Source organism: Nyctibius grandis, chromosome 4, assembly GCF_013368605.1.
Source record: "Nyctibius grandis isolate bNycGra1 chromosome 4, bNycGra1.pri, whole genome shotgun sequence".
NCBI lineage: Eukaryota > Metazoa > Chordata > Aves > Nyctibiiformes > Nyctibiidae > Nyctibius > Nyctibius grandis.
The window spans coordinates 21022498-21038743 of record NC_090661.1 but is presented as its reverse complement, the minus strand read 5'-3'; the positions used below and the strand labels follow the sequence as shown (position 1 = coordinate 21038743).

General features: G+C 44.3%; 1 protein-coding gene across 5 annotated transcripts in view; it reads right to left on the bottom strand.

Moving 5' to 3' along the window:
- Positions 1-7683, bottom strand: part of PPP6R3 (protein phosphatase 6 regulatory subunit 3) — a 68190-nt gene extending 60507 nt beyond the window's left edge. For all 5 annotated transcript variants that reach the window (XM_068400115.1, XM_068400117.1, XM_068400116.1 and 2 more), the window contains exon 1: positions 7562-7683. The gene's annotated coding sequence lies outside the window, so the exon portion shown is untranslated. The remainder of the gene's footprint in view (positions 1-7561) is intronic.
- Positions 7684-16246: the final 8563 nt, after the last annotated feature.

Below are 16246 nucleotides of genomic sequence, written 5' to 3'. Positions count from 1 at the left end.
TCCACTGAACAGAAGTTATGCCTTCCCCATGGAACTTTTCTATTTTGATGGACAATACTAGAAAAATCAAGACTGCCTAACAGAATAAGTCACCTTCTTCCAACTGCAACATGCACCCTACTTAGGAAGAAAAAGCCAGTTTCATATGGAAATGCCAAACCCATCTGTTTTCTCTGTAATCTTCAAAATAATCTTTTTAAAGCTCTACTTCTCTCTGAAGCACCAGAAGAGTGCATTTGTTACAGTGTCTTTCAAAACTCTATCATAGTTGCAAGTGGCAAACTACAGGGCAAGTCTACCTCAGATTTAGTAGCATTTCTTAAGAAAGCTGTTTTCAAAGGGAGATTACTTTAATAAAGCGATCACCATCTGTGCAGTATCATAAGTGCACTAATATATATGTGCAAATAGAGTTTAAAAAAGCCATTCAAGCAACATGCCATAGTTCAGGGATACAATGTTGTTTTGGAATGACCCCTATTTCAACTAGCTATGTTTCCTCATTTTCTTCATGCCCTTTCAATACAGGGCTACACAGTAATTCATCAAAATACTTCTAGCATCCATTCCTTCCTACAAGTCCCTTCTCTAGCTACCAATGTATCTGTCAACAGTTTTCTCCCACTGCAAGAAGAGGTCTCAACTCTCACCAAAAAGTGTTACTTTACTAACCAAGAATTAGTAAAATAACATTATAATTAATCCAAATGCAAGACAAATAGTTACCGAAAACTACATTGATACTTCTGTGCCCTATGTCTACTCAAGGGATTTGAAGAATAAAGTTTCAAAGAACGCAATCCATTTAAAATGCTAGCTCAGAACTTAAGAAGGTATTTGTAACAGCATTACATGATACAGCCCTAAAAAGCAATACCCTGCTGCACAGAAACTTAAGAGGTCAATTTACTTAAGACCTGAACTTAAGTCTTCTATCCTTTTAAGTAGGGTTCCACACAGATTTTGTCAAGTAAGTCTTATTACCACTCCATAAAGTCAACTCACTACTGTGGCAAGTGGCACAGAAATTAACTTAGCTTGAAATGTTTGAAAGTCTAGAAACAAAACTTTCTAGGTGGTTTAGCTGCAATTAAAAAGAAGAAAAAAAAAAAGACAACTTCATCTCTTTCCCTCTCCAATTTTCCTTTCTTTATTTTCAACTGCCAGTTTGCTTTTAGTTTTGGGGGGGATGGATTTACTGACTGTTGCTTGCAGTTTTTCCTATAATAAAAAAAAACTGAGATAACTTTTTTCTTTACAAAAATCCACTTAACAGTAAAACAGTGGTCTTACACCGTCTTTCATCAACTACTGGATTTCTATCTGCATTGCCTTTAAACCTTCCTCCATTTCCCTTCTTTGAAGCACCACTTGTTAAAAAGAAAAGAGCACACTAATCACTACAGTAAAGGCAAATGGAAAGATGCATTTAGTTTTTGTTACCCATTAAGAAATGCAGACCTCTCACTAACGTTATCTTTACCACCTCCTTTATCAAATTTCATCTAAATACAACATTCAACGTACATCTTTTTGCCATTAAATGTGGCTTGAAGCTATAACAAAGCTACATCATCAGCATCAAGTACAAACATAGAAGGATTCTTTGATGAATGCTTGTCACAGCCAAAAGGAAGAACTGACTACTTCATAGATAGTTCAGTTTAACTTCTACAGCTGTCACTCACAGGAAGGAAAAAATACTTACCAAAATGCTATTAGCCCTCAGAATTGCCATGAGCAGTGACAAACTCCTCCTTCATAACAGCCAAAAAGAATGCTGAAATACAAACATGGAAGATGGCAATATAACCCCTATGCTGTTGCAATTTTCCAATGGACATTCCATCTGGAATGCATGCCGAACAATATCAACACAAAATGGAAGTTGGTTTCCTGTAGATGCAAGCCATTTACAACATCAGCAGGAAAGCCACCTACCCAGAAGTGGGTCTGTTCCTGCCACCACTACAGCTTTGTTTTAGCAGTCTCTATACTTTCCATCCTTTTCCAAGATGTTTGGTGACAGCATCTAAACTTCTCAAACAAATGTAATCCACTACTTAACATTTTCTAGAAGAGTTAGCTTCCGAAGATACTTGGATATCTGGCAACTCCGTCAAGGCAGTAACAGAAGAAATAATGTGAATTACTGTAATTCAAATCAGTCCTAAAGTTTCGAGCTGAGCTCTTTAGATTGGAGACTGGGCAAAGCAGTACATGGAAAGTAAGAACAGAATATGAAGAGAGCCCTACGTCTACTTTAAAGGTAAGGTTACAGCGCGTTTCACGGAAAGAAGAGTTTTTTCACCAACATCTTACCTATGATTTTTGCCTTACTGTAACTCTCAGTAAGAAAAAAAAAAAATCCCACCACCAAAAACAACCCACAAGACTTGGTTTCCACTATACTTACACAAAATAAAAGCAAAGAGCATTGTATTTTCACAGTTTCTATATGAGAAACACTGATTGTATAACCATTCTCGTACAAAGATGCAAAATTCCACCCTGTGGAGGTAGCAGGTGATACTTCTTTCACAATGCAAGCAGCATTGAAGTAATACCAATTTGTAGCAAGCCAAGCCTTTAGAAATGTCTATTACTCCCTTGTTTTCTGCTCTAACCAGTTACAGTACAATGAAAAAAAAAAATGTAATTACATCTGTACTAGCATTGCTTACAGCCACTGTATAAAGCACTACTTGAAATCTTATTAACCTCCTTTTGATTAATCTATCAATTAGGGCACTACTACAAATGAGAAATGTGCATCACCGAACTGGGGACCAGGGTCTTACGCTTCACTCTTCTAAAGGAGCGTAACGTACATTTACGGAAAGCTTCTTTCTCTCTACTACTAGTTTGGGAAATAATGAGATTCACTCCAAAAACCTCTAGTAGAAGTCAAATTTGCACAACAGAATTTTACTTTATATACTTGGATACAGTTAAAAATTCTCCCTACGGTCATTGAAGGTGGGGACTGTGCCACTGGGTAGCAGGGATAAAAAAGGCCTAGGATTCACTTGATACATAGTAACAATGAGCTTTTAGTACTGGAATTGCTATATTCTAGAAAATGCTAAGCTCAGAAACAAGTCACTAGTTTTTACTAAAAAAAAAACCAAACCTGGAAGTTTCCATCCTCAATCCCAACCATGTTTTGTTACAAAACTGGAAATCACATGGTCCTTTCACAAGCCTCACCCAGGACCTGCTTGGTCATCATAAAAAGGCTTTAGAGTTTTCTTCATGTTTAAAAGTATCTTTTGGCACAACTGACAAGAGCTGGACTATCATCTTTCAGTGCTCATTTTCCAGAAGACCCAGTGGACACAAGATGGAGACCACCAGGCCACATACTCCATCTCCTTGCAGATGTACAACTTAGACTGTGTAAAAATGCTTGGAATAATCTCATTCAAGATGAAATAGGAATGATCTCAAAACTTCCTCCAAGAAAACTAACTAAGCCTTAAATCTCACTATGAGGCAGTTTCTGCTTGCGCGTACGTGCACGTTTTTTACTCAGTTCTGCCTCCCTTCACATCTTCAAGCAAATCCTCACTACCAACTTCATAGGTGCTCGTAGCCATTTTGACAACATGCCTAACAATAATATATACCACCACTCCAGCAGAGTGTATTACAGCTTCACAGTTCCATGCAGTTGTATGCTGAGGTCCTTTTGGTATTCTTTTCCACTGCTGGCACACAACCCATTGCATAGTTTCTGTCACTGAGCATTTCAAGTTTTCAAGTCCCATGGAAGAGGAAAAGATACATCCATGTAACAGGTTTAGGGGATGACTATACAAAGTAACAGCAAGAAAAGAACAGTCAAAGGGTTAGTCAGGAACCTTTTCACCCACTCCAAATCACATATACCACTTCAAACATGCTTCTTGGCACTTTATGGAAGTTATTAAATAAACAAAGGTCATGAAGAATCTTGTATTTTACAGTAACAGATTTTTTCCCAATATTGTGTGAACTATTCCATAAACAAGCAAGCTGTTAACAGCTTATACCAAATGTCTTCCTGATCCTATCAATTCAGTCTACCCATTTCCTGAGAAACGTCCCAAGCTAGCTATAGAGCTCTATATAACATCCAAGAGTAGAAAAACATTTTACTTCAGTTGCTTAGCAGCATATGGTTTCTAAAACAGATGCTGGCACCCTGACACATCACAAAAACAATTAAACACGCTATGCAAAGCTTTCAACATTATGTTCATATTCTCTACATATTTTCTGATTGATCTTTCAGGCTTGCCTCCCACCCCAAAAATATCAGGATCAAACGTGATCACTAAATAGTTTCCCAAGTTCTTTGCTCTCTTCCTCCAACTTGACAAAATAAGATGAGACAAGCAAGATATTATTTCTCATTTATCCCTACTTGTTTTATTATTGTGGAAAGTTTTGCCAAAAACAATGGCTCCACATCTTGCTCTCAGGATAATCCAATCAGACATCTGGTCTTCTAGAATTTGGATGTGGTGTCTACTTTGAGATAACATACTATTCCTAAACCTGGCATATGAAATAACAGAGTACACTGCAATCTTAAGGGTCACAGATGAAGGTGCTACTAGAAGAGCCAAATCTAGATGGCAGGCAATATGCTTAAGACAGCCTACCTTACTACAGAAACAGATCACTATGCTCATACTAGCACCTCTTTTGCCCAAGCAGAAAAGCCAGGGTTTCCATCATAACCCCAAAGGCCATAAATTAACCCAGTTATATAAAAGAAGTGAACATGCAAGCCTCCTACCTACGAAGATGTTGTATAGTACACTGGAACACTAAAGCTAGAAAATGTCTTATTCCAATATACTGATATAGAGTCATCTTAACTAACTGCAGAGTTAAGTAAGTACTTCAAGGCTTTTTAAGCACTTGGACAAAAAAAGGACATCAATGGAGAGAAAGAACAGTGGACCAGACAGTTGGTCAAAGCATTTCTCCCTTCTGGCTGTTTCAATCCCATACTAGTTGTTTTGGAGTCAGCTCTTTAGCGTTTTCATAGTAGATGGATTTCAAGCTCAGCCTGAGTAGAGAAGCAAAACTGTTGACACATAACAAGAGAGTCCACTCTCTAACTACCTGTTAATAATAAAACTATATACATAATTTTCTGCTTTAATACTGCTAAATTCAGATTCCATTCTATTAATTCAGTTGGATTTCACTCTTAGAACATCATCTGATTCTCTGCTCGGTATACAGGCTATAGCATCACTTCTGTTAAGTGCAAGAGAGAAGGGTTCTGAAGGAAACAGTCACATTTTCTTACTTTAGCAAGTCAACAGAAGTAAACAGTTTGCAGGCAGTACTGTGAAGAGACACACAAACTATTTAGTATCTTTAATTCCATAAGGGAATAATAATGGGTAGTTGATTTATATTTAAAAGAATCCAAAGGTATTACAGTCACATTAGTTTACATGTCAATCTAACTTGCTTGCAAAGAAGCTATAACGCACTACCTACCCTACTTAAACACATTACTGTTAAACAGGCCGCTTTTCCTGAATTTATAAACTACAGCTTTCACTTTAACTCAGTGTTTTCCTTAAATTCATTGTAAACAGACCTCTTCAGCAGTTCTTCTGGACAAAATAAAATCTCCTAGTAGCAACAGAAGACAAATTCCTTTAGTAACTCAGAAAGCGCAGGATTCAATACTGCATACGCATTCTGCGTTTCACACAGAAAGCAAGTGTTCAAGCAATATCAGAGACTGAGGAAACAAATCACTTAAGTCAACTGAGGCAAGTACTTAGAACTACAAACTGTCATGAAACAAACATGCAGACTGGATACCACATTTGCAAGAAGTCTCATTAACAAGTTACATATTGAAAGATAATTCTGTAGTGTTCTTTTATATTTGTATAATAAAGATTCTTGCAAGCTACAGTTAGTCCATGCCTCACTACTGAAAACATAAATAAATAACACAGAGCTAAGTAATCACAGACTCTTACTAAAATGTATGTTGTACTGAAAATACACATTGCAGTTCAAATAACTGCAGTAATCTATTTGGAACACTGAAACAGGGAGACTTCCCATCTTTCAGCACTCCAGAAAAAAAAAAAATAGCATACATGTATTTGTGCAGTTCACCAGCTACTTTATATACTACCTGCAAATTTTAAACCACCTTAATAGTCACCAATTAAAAAAAAAAACACAACAACAAAAAACCCAAACCAAAACCAAACCAAACACACACCGCACTGTTAGAGTGTATTTAGACTCCTTCCACTGAAGGAGATTTTAAACCTAAGTAATATCACTAGCAGTAATACAACCTTTCATTTTTAAGTTGTGAACATCTCACAAGGAACACTTCCTAAAGCTACCCACTCACTCGTAAGTTTTCTGTACACTTCCACTCAGAACACTTTTTTAAAATAGCAACACACCTATTCAAAGTATCCTACTGTTCTAACTTAAGTAACATTTACCCTGACAGAAGTGATACTTAGCCCCAATTGTATTTATGTCATACAAGACACAAGACTATAACAGTAATTCCCTCTTACATTTTGAGAAGTTCTCAGCGACTAAAGCAAAACAAAACCAAAAGAACTGGCAGGTTCAAAGTCAGATTTTGCCAAAAGTTTTTAACAGCAGTTAAAGCTTACCCAAACACTGCTATGCTCTTAAAAAATTCTAATTGAAAAAAGCTGCCTTGTTAAAAAAAAAAACAAACAAACGAAAACAAACAAAAAACCCCCGCACAAACAACCCAACAACAAAAAAGGCAGCGTCCTCACTGGACTACTGAGGCACTGATTTCAAAGAAGGAAAGTAAATGCAAAATTAGCTATCAGCAAGGCTTATCTGTTTTATTATCCGAGAGAGAACAGTGAAGCCACAATAAAGTTCTGTAAGTTACAGCAACAGCGTAAGTGACTGCCGGGGGAGGGAGTAGTGCAGGCACCTTCCCCCATTTCGACAAAACAATTCACCCAGTTTAGAGCTCCTCCGGTCTACCGGGGAACAATGCGCCGCCCACCATCCCAACCGCGCCACGACCCGACCCGCTCCGCACCACACCAGGCCGCCAACACTCCGCGCCCAAAAGCTGCCGCGGAACGGCCGCAGGGTCCCCGCCCCTCCGCGGCTGCCGGCCGGCTCCCCACCCGGGACGAAGCGCCACGGATGCCAGGAAGAAACTTCAGGGCAGCTGCCGAAGGACCCAACGTCACGGCCACAGGCGGGCAGGGCTCCCTCCAGCACGGCTCGGGCCTTCCCTGCCGCGCCCTGGTCCGCGGCACTCCACAGCCACACCATGGCCCGCCGCGTCTGTCCCGAGCGCCCCGGGCTCAGTGGTGCGTGTGCCAGAGGGCACCGCACACGACAGGCCCCAGCAGCCCCGCCAGGCCCCGGCGCGGCGGCGCCTGAGGAGCGTACGGAGCCTCCCGCGCGGAGGCGAGCAAGCACCAGGCACCCTCCGCCGCAGAAGAGCTGCCACCGGAGCCGCCAGTCCGCTCGAAGCGGTGGCAGGGAAAGCTCACCGCTATCCCGCCCATACCTCAGCAAATGCGTCCCCCCGCCACAGGCCCCAGACTGCCTCCGCTCAGGCGGGAAAGCCACCGCTTGCCACCATCACCGACACTCCAAGATGGCGGACATATCAGCTCCTGCGAGCCCTCCTCTGCCTGCGCCCCGCCTGCCAATCATACCGCCCCGGCACCACCCTCCTCCGCCGCACGCACCTTTCTATTGGGCTGTGTGCCGAGCTCGGCCTCCCACTGGTACTCTGACGGGTGTCGGTCACCCAACTACGCGACTGCAACAGGGTCTAACAGGGTGGGGGCGGGCTCTAGGCTTCCTGTTGGCCAGTCAACGCATGGGGCGGGTGCATCTCGCTCCCCACCTTCCCGAGTTAGCAACAAGGAAACGTCACCGTGACAGGCGTTTCCCTCGCCCAATAGAAAGAGCAAGTTCCTTTTAAAAATAAACCCTTTCCGCCCAATCCAGAGCTAAGGCGCTGAGGCCCGGCAGGAAGCCGCGGCGGGAGGGGTGGGTGCCTGTGGTGGTACTCTCCCCGTAGCCTTACCCCCTGCGCCTCGCCATTGGCCGAAGCGCGGAGCCGCGCCCCAAACTGCCTGACAACAAGTCGGTGGCGCGCGCGGAGGTGGTACGATGTGGCAGCCGGCGGGGGCGGGGCAGGCCCGCCCGCGCGCCCTCGCGAGGAGGGGAATTAGCTCGAATGGGAGGGCGCCCGCTCGGCGCGTGGGAGCGGGAGGAGCGGTGCGCGCGTTCTCCACAAGCCGGGCTTGCCTTTCTCTGAGCCTCCATTCGGGCGCCCGTGGGACCTCCAGCTCCGCCTGAGAGCTGGCAGTGTGCGTTAAGCAAAGCGCACCAGAATAAACGTGTGTGAAAAGCAGGGGACACGCTGCACGCCAGCCCTGGCAACCCTCCCTGCGTGTTGCCTGCGGTCCTGCTGGCTGAAGCGGCAGCTTCGCAACCCCGCTTGGCCAAACCCTGCTGGCAAGGACCTTCGCTTGAAAGCTTGGGTGACAAATAGCTGAACAGGTGGCCTCCTGTGCCCCACGACTGGCAAAAAAACCACCTATGATGTGGTGTGTTTCACACCCTGTGTCTTAGAGTCACGAACGCATTCTGCCCAGCCAGGGTGCCTGTGGCCTTCCCTCACAAAGCCGTTGTCCAAAATGGCGGTGTTGCCTCTGGCTGCTGCCCTGTCACCCCTCAGGGCAGCCCTCCAGGTTTCAAAATGCCACTGGCAGGATGATGTCCCTGGAGGAGACCACCTGGCTGTGGTCAACAGCACTTTGCCTGTGGGCAGCAGAGCCGCCATTAGATAACCGCCTTTTCTGGTTTCAACAGGTTTTGTCTGATTTTGCTGGGCTTTTGCCTGGGTTTGATGGGTTTATGTCTGCTTTCAGTGTGTTTTTGACTGGTTTTGACTGGTTTCCGCTGCATGTGGCTCTTGAAGAGCTGGGAGGGACTGCTGATTGGAGGTGGCACCAGCAAGGTAGGGGGTGTCAAAAATGTCTGGTTGCATCCTGGGGCAGCAGTACTGGCCTGGTCACCACCTGCAACTTTGGTCCCCCCTCCCTGGACTGACCTGGATTTTCCTGGAAGGGAAGGTACAGCTGAAGGAGGCTCTGCTGAGCCCGAGCCACCATCCCTGACCCAACATGGCACTTCTGCCCTTTACATTTTGTGTGTTTGTTTTGGGTTTTTTTGAAGTTTAGGGTTGGCAATAAAATGTCTGCTTATCTGTGAATAAAGGTGCAGGGAGGAGCCGCCATGCACAGGGGGGAGTCACCTCCTAGAGCAAAGGGAGACAGCCTGTCTGCAAGCCCCAGCTCTCGCACCTCATGTCTTCTTGACGTCTCTTCCCAATATAGTAACAGAGCCAGGGAAGTCTGTTGTTCTCCTTATCAATTGACATAATAGACTTGTAAAACACTCACTTTCTCCGAGGCTTGCTCCATCAGGGCAGTATGGCACCACGACAGCATGGCATTAGTGGCTCTTCATCAATGTGTGTAAGCAAGTAGCTGAAGAGTGTATGGTGCAGTCCAGGCTCACCAGAGCTAATTTTCCATCATGTTAGCATTTGCCTTGACCATTATAAGGGTAGTATGTCCTTTCTGTGAATGGCAGCAGAGAGCTCTGCTTTACAATGACTAAGTGTGAATCATGCATGAGGTGATTTTTTTTTATATTTACATATATTCGTTCTGATAGTTACTGGTCATAATATGTTTAAGAAGAGAAACAGATATGTTATGGTTAAGGCAAGGACTTATGTATTTATTTACAATGGGGGAAGAAACAACAGAGCTGAAAAGATAGTTTAGTGACAGAGTAGTTCTTGCAGGCACCTCATGTAGAGCACATGAAAACTGAAGTGTAGCACAGATTGCTGTGTTTATTTCATGTACCAAAGGAAGGTACATGAAAACAATATATTGCTTTGACTTCATTATGAACCAGCAGTCCAGGATAAAGCAACTCCACTCTGAATAATGTATCTTCACATCTTTTACATGCTCATCTGACATACACAGTTAAACTCAGTGAAGCTGTATTTACATCTTACTGCAAATCAATGACCAACTCAGCAGATCCGCTGCCATTAAAACAAAATTATTGGTATTACAAAGAGACATAAACATTGAGAGTGCTGCTGCAGAAAGCAGTGTCTCTTTCAGGAGAGAAACAGTGAGTCAAGCTAGAAATGGGCTCAAATCTTGGGCTACAAGAGTAGGGTCTTAATGGGAGCCTGTCTCTGCATAAAACATCTTCAATTTGTTTTGTGGACAAAGGGAAGATGTAATAGGTAAAGATGTGTGTTTATCCTTCTGTGCACACCCTCCTTTTCAGAGTAAGGACTGAATTTTGCCTGCTGATCAGAGGGAGTCCGCATCTTCCACTTCATACTGGTGTTGTGTTCAGGAACTTTAAAGTAGGATATAGGATATAGTTCCTCTGTTTTGTATCACTTTAAATACAGAAGGATAGGTTAAGGTGCTTGCTTCTGAAGAAAAGGTAGCCATCAGATTTATAATAGTTGCAAACAGGCTAACATGTCCTGGCCTTTGTGCTTTGTCCAGGCACTCACACAGCAGAAACTCCTGCCAGCTGCTCAGGTGCTGGTTTCATAATGTCCATTGCATAAAAGGCTGGACACAGTGTCAGCTTTCTTTTTGTTCCTACGTCTTTCCTACCAGTTGATCAGGCTTTGGCCCCTGAGCTTTCTGTAGGCATTACTGTACTCCCAAAGACTGAGTCACAGCATGCTTTACCCTACCATCCTTGCTTACGTTACCCTTCAGCAGAAGATGGCACATCCTTATTTCACAAAACCTCTGTGAACAGAAGCCCTCCCCAAGCCATGGACCCAGTGGGTTGCTTCCATTAGAAGGAGATTGTTGACTGCCAGCTCAAACACATGATCATCTTATTCTGCCTGAATAAGTTAGTTAGTAGAGCTGCAGCAACTTTGGATGCATGTGAACTCAATGTGTTGCAAACACATGGTAAAAACACAGCAGCATGAAATGCATTTGCTGATCTACAGAGTTGCGCAGTTAGATCCCTGAGTGTAGAGCCTGGTTTTGTTTTCTTTTTCATGCAAGCAGATTTATTTAGTAAAATGTACAAAAAATGTTTATCCTCAAAACAATCAACATGAAATGGGACATTGTTTCTTTTTTTCATTATTTCAGCTGGTGCTCAGTCCAGAAAGCTCTCTAGAATGTATTTGTTGCACATTTATTTTAGCTGTCTCCTTTTTCTTTTCTTTCACTATGTCTGTTTTTTGTTTTTTTTGTTTATGTCATGCCACTTGCATGTTCTAGCAGTGAGTACCTGCACTGACTACAGCAAATGGAGATTTCGCAATATAAAGTGTGTAGAGGAAGTTCCAGTTGTATTGTCAGTTGTCAATGGCAGTCTGTAGGAAAGACATTGCACTGGAAATTGTGAGCAGGGAGATAATAGGAAGGAATGGTCTATGGGTTTAAATAATGGGTAAATGAGAGTACAATGTTAAATGGCATTCTCAGGACAAGCAACTAGGTTGTTAAAAAGATGATAAGATTATAACCTTTAGCAAGCACCAGAGGCGGTGTCTGCAGCGGGGATTAATAGTTTGAGTGTAGAACAGCTACTGCAGTAAAACAGTTAACTACCTCGTATAGTTTCTGTAAGCATAAAGCTTGTCTTCACAACAAAGTAGTGTTAAAATGTGCTGCTGTTGACACATTCTATATCCTGAGCAGATGTGCCTTGGATGTAAGGGATGGATCTCAACTCAGAAGGGGCAGGATGGTGTTTGCACTGGCACACATCTGATTTTTTAGGGGCTTTTTCACTGCCATCTCAGTTCTGGAAAGGTTTGGGATATCACAGACCCTGGTTTTGTCTTATAGGGTTCCTGCCAATATATTTCTAAGTCTTGATTTTGTGTAATTATTTTTTACAATTACAACTGTCCAGGTGATACTACCATTACGATATAAGTTGGTAATGCTAGGGTGCTACTACCTCAAGGTAGAAACACTTCGTGTCTACAAGGAGGATCTCAAAGTGCTACTGAACAGTTAGGGGAAATGAGGAGGTTATGTCTTGCCTCATGTCACACAGTAAGCTGAACCAGAGGCAAAATACTGAAAGTCCTTTATCCCTGGGACTTGTGTGCAAATCTGAAGACCTCCACACCATTCCTATACCTGTGATTACAGGCAAATCAGAAAAAAGACCTAGCCTGCTTTGGGTGGCGTAGTATTTAAATGCTGTAAGGGAAACTCTGAGAACTTACAGGCATGGTCTGTGACCTGAAGCTTGATAGTGTTTTACTAAATGGGTTGTTGCTAGCATTGCAAATGTCCGTATCTTAACTTTGTGATGGCTGCTGCCTGGGGCACTTCCACTTTTGATGGATTCCTCTAATCGTTCAAGTCAAACACTTCCTCAACATAAAGTGGTATGGAAATAAAAAAAATAATCAGCCTGCTGAGTTACCGTCAGCCATCAACCAATGCTGAGCATGTTTCCTCACTGTACACCATTAACCCCTCAGCTGTAGCTGGTACCACCTTCTGAAGCTGGTGGGGACTGGTGGACCCCACTGCACAGGTGTCAGGGGGAGCATTTGCTAGGGGCTGCTGTGACTCAGCAGCTCTGCCACACCTCGGAGAACAAGCTTGTCTTCCCAAGCACTGGCATAGCCTGCCAAGCCAGCTCATCCTGTGGCTCTGCAATTGCTAGATGTGACACCAGAGAATGGGAGGCAGGACTGTACCCTTTCAGCAGCATTTCACCACTAGCTGCTGCTGCACAGCCATAATGTCAAACCATGAGCATGTGGGGTGTGCTTCTGCTTCAGCTCTGCCACAACAACCATGGTCCTGTCCCTACCTAGGTGTTGTCTTCTGTTTGCACCTCCAGGGCAGGGGCAACCTAGCTGAGGGACCCTATGAAGAGCTATTTGTTTCCAGTTTGCCCAGCTTGCAGACCTGCATTTCCTTGCAGGAGCAGGGAAGCACCAGTGCCTGCAAGGCAGTAGGAGCACCTGCATCCAGGTCTGGAGCTGAACCTCCCCACTGGCAACATCTGGCCATTTGATCACCTCAGGCATAAAATGAAGCCATAGTCTAAACCAGTTTTAGTCTAGTTGTAGTTAACTCTTCTGAGCACTGACAAGTTACACAAAGGAAACAGACCTAGAAAAAGTGGGACAATTGGGTGCCTTGCACCAAAAGAGTTGCCAGCTGTGTTAACGCTAAATGAATATTTGTTAAGAGTAAGGTCAGCCAAGACACAAACACCTCTGATTTAACTATAGACCTTACAAAATCCTTTATCCCCCTCATAGTTCAGGAGAGAATAAAGCCCTTTAAAGAATTTTAATGACAATGTTTAGCTCAACATCTTATTAAAACTGTGAAAACTAAGTAGCTTTAAGAAGTGGGAAGGAGCATTTCTGAACAATGACTTCATGGTTATGCTCCTGAGGGTGAATGTGGATGTTTGGCTGTACCAAACCCACAAGTTAATCCATTTAGTTGAAACAAAATGTTCAAATTCAGTTTTCTAATCTCATTCCCAGCACTGATCCTATTAGTATTTCTAAGGCAAAGCTGCTGGGGAGTAGGGTGGGACCTCCACACCATCCCTGTGGCCCTGCTGGAAAGAGCATAGGCATGGGGGGAAGCTTTGGCACCAACCCATTTGATTTTCACCTGAGCCTTGAGTGCCTTAGCCATTCCCCTTCCATCACTGTGGGAGGGCTTATATCAGTACTGGTCGTCCTCCTCTCTCCTCACGTATTTTCTCCCACCTGCCCAGCACTAGCAATCATGGCATGTCACCTGGGAGCAAAAAGCAAACAGAACTTGTTAGCTTTGGTGATCTGCTAGCGACGTGTACAGTGCAGGCACAGCATGCAGGCTGATGGGCTGTGTGAGCCTGCTGGGTGGCCAGAGGAGTGGGGTGGCCCCACAGGACAGCTGTCCTGGCTGACCAACCCCATCCCTCTTGGCAGGATGATTCTTGAATTTTCTCAGAGGATGTTGGAGGCTGGCAAGGTGTGCCAGCGGTATGGGCAAAGCACTGAGCAAATCCCTAATAAGCTCAACTGGGCTCACTAACATGAGCTCTGCGCTGCTGCTGGTGGAGGAGGTGTTGGTCTGAGGGTGGGAAAGGGCAGTTTTGGGAGGCAAGTAAGGGAGCAGCAGAGAGGAGATTCCTGAGCAGTGAGGCTTAATTATAAAGAGATTGGTAAGGAGTGTGGAGGGAAGCTAAAAAGGAAATAACCTACAGGAATTATAAGTTCCTTGGGTCTGGGGGGTGACTGGACAAGGTTGTTGCTTGAATGAGGTTAGTAGGAATGTATGCCCTCTCTCTGGGAGGTTTTGCAAATGGAAAACTTGGAAATTGCTGAAGGACCAATGAAGTTGGGAGCTGAGATTTATTGAGAGGATAAGTGAGTTTGAGGCAGATTCCGGTTGAGGCTCTAAGTGCTGTGAAGTGCTGAGGAATTTATTGCATATGAGGGGGGAAAAAATTTGAACTTTCTCATAGATGAGCAGCACATAGGGAAGTAGAAGGTGCTGGCCTTCTCTCCAACAAAAAAAAACATTTCAGTAATCGAGGGGGGTGCTTTGGCACGAAAGTGTAGACATTCACAAGTGTGTCAGGAGAAACATATCCCTGTTTTCGCATCAAAGTCTTGCAGTTAGCCCTGTAGGAGAGGAAAGTCTCGAGAGGAAGCAAATAAAAATTTTGTTAACTGCGAAGAATACAGAAAAAAATACTGAACTCTACAACAGGACTGTCATCTCCACAGAGGCAAGAAACCCCTGTACTGGGAGCTAAAAGACGGTTCAAAATTATGTTTCCCCCACTTATCGTAGAATGATCATAGAATCATAGAATGGTTTGGGTTGGAAGGGACCTTAAAGATCATTGTCCTGGTTTGGCCCAAACCAGGCCAATTACTCTTAGAGAAACCAAGGTCACTGCTAAATTCCTCACTGCTTATGAGTGAAGAGCTGAAAGGGGGTCGCACCTGCAGGGAGGAGCAGATGGGGCAGGTGGCCCAGAATTGACCAACGAGGTATTCCATCCCATACACGTCATTCTCACTTTCCTATTTATCACTAACCCACTGCCTCCTGGAGGTGGGGCCCAGGAGGGAGGGGCCCTCCTGTCTCCCACTGATTGGTACCAGCTTTGCCAATTCTCCAGTTAAAAGCCTGCAGGTGTGATGGCAGGGGGAGCTACTGCATTTTCCCCTCTGCCTGTGCTGGGGGGGAGGTACTGCATTTTCCCCTCTCCCCGTGCTGCGGGGAGCAACTCTGCCTGAGGAGGATTTCCAAGCTCTTGATCTTGGTTTTGTACATATTTGTATATATTTGGTTATTTCTATTATTATTGTTATTATATTCTTTTTCATTATTATTGTTTATTAAAACTGTTTTAACTTTCCAACCCATAAGTCTCTCTCCCTTTTCCCTTTCCCTTGTGGGGGGGAGAGGGTTAACAGAGAGCATCTGCCACCTGGTTAATAGCTGGCCCAGCTTTAAACTGTGACAATCATCTAGTTCCAACCCCCCTGCCACAGGCAGGGACACCTTTCCTCTAGACCAGGTTGCTCAAACCCTCATCCAACCTGGCCTTAAACACTGCCTGGGAGGGGGCATCCACAGCTTCTCTGGGCAACCTGTTCCAGTGTCTCACCACCCTCACAGTATAGAATCTCTTCCTAATATCTAATATAAATCTACCCTCTTCCAGTTTTAAACCATTACCTCTTGTCCTGTCACTACTTGCCCTTGTAAAAAGTCCCTCTGCAGCTTTCCTGTAGGCCCCCTTCAGGTACTGGAAGGCTGCTATAAGGTCTCCCTGGAGCCTTCTCTTCTCCAGGCTGAACAACCCCAACTCTCTCAGCCTATCTTCATAGGAGAGGTGCTCCAGCCCTCTGATCATCTCCGTGGCCCTCCTCTGGACTCGCTCCAACAGCTCCATGACCTTCTTATGTTGGGGGCACCAGAGCTGGACACAGTACTCCAGGTGGGGTCTCACAAGAGCAGAGTAGAGGGGGGAATCACCTGCCTCAACTTGCTGGCCACGCTGCTTTTGATGCAGCACAGGATACGGTTGGCCTTCTGGGCTGCGAGGACACATTGTCCACTCATGTCCAGTTTTTCATACACCAGTACCCCCAAGTCCTTCT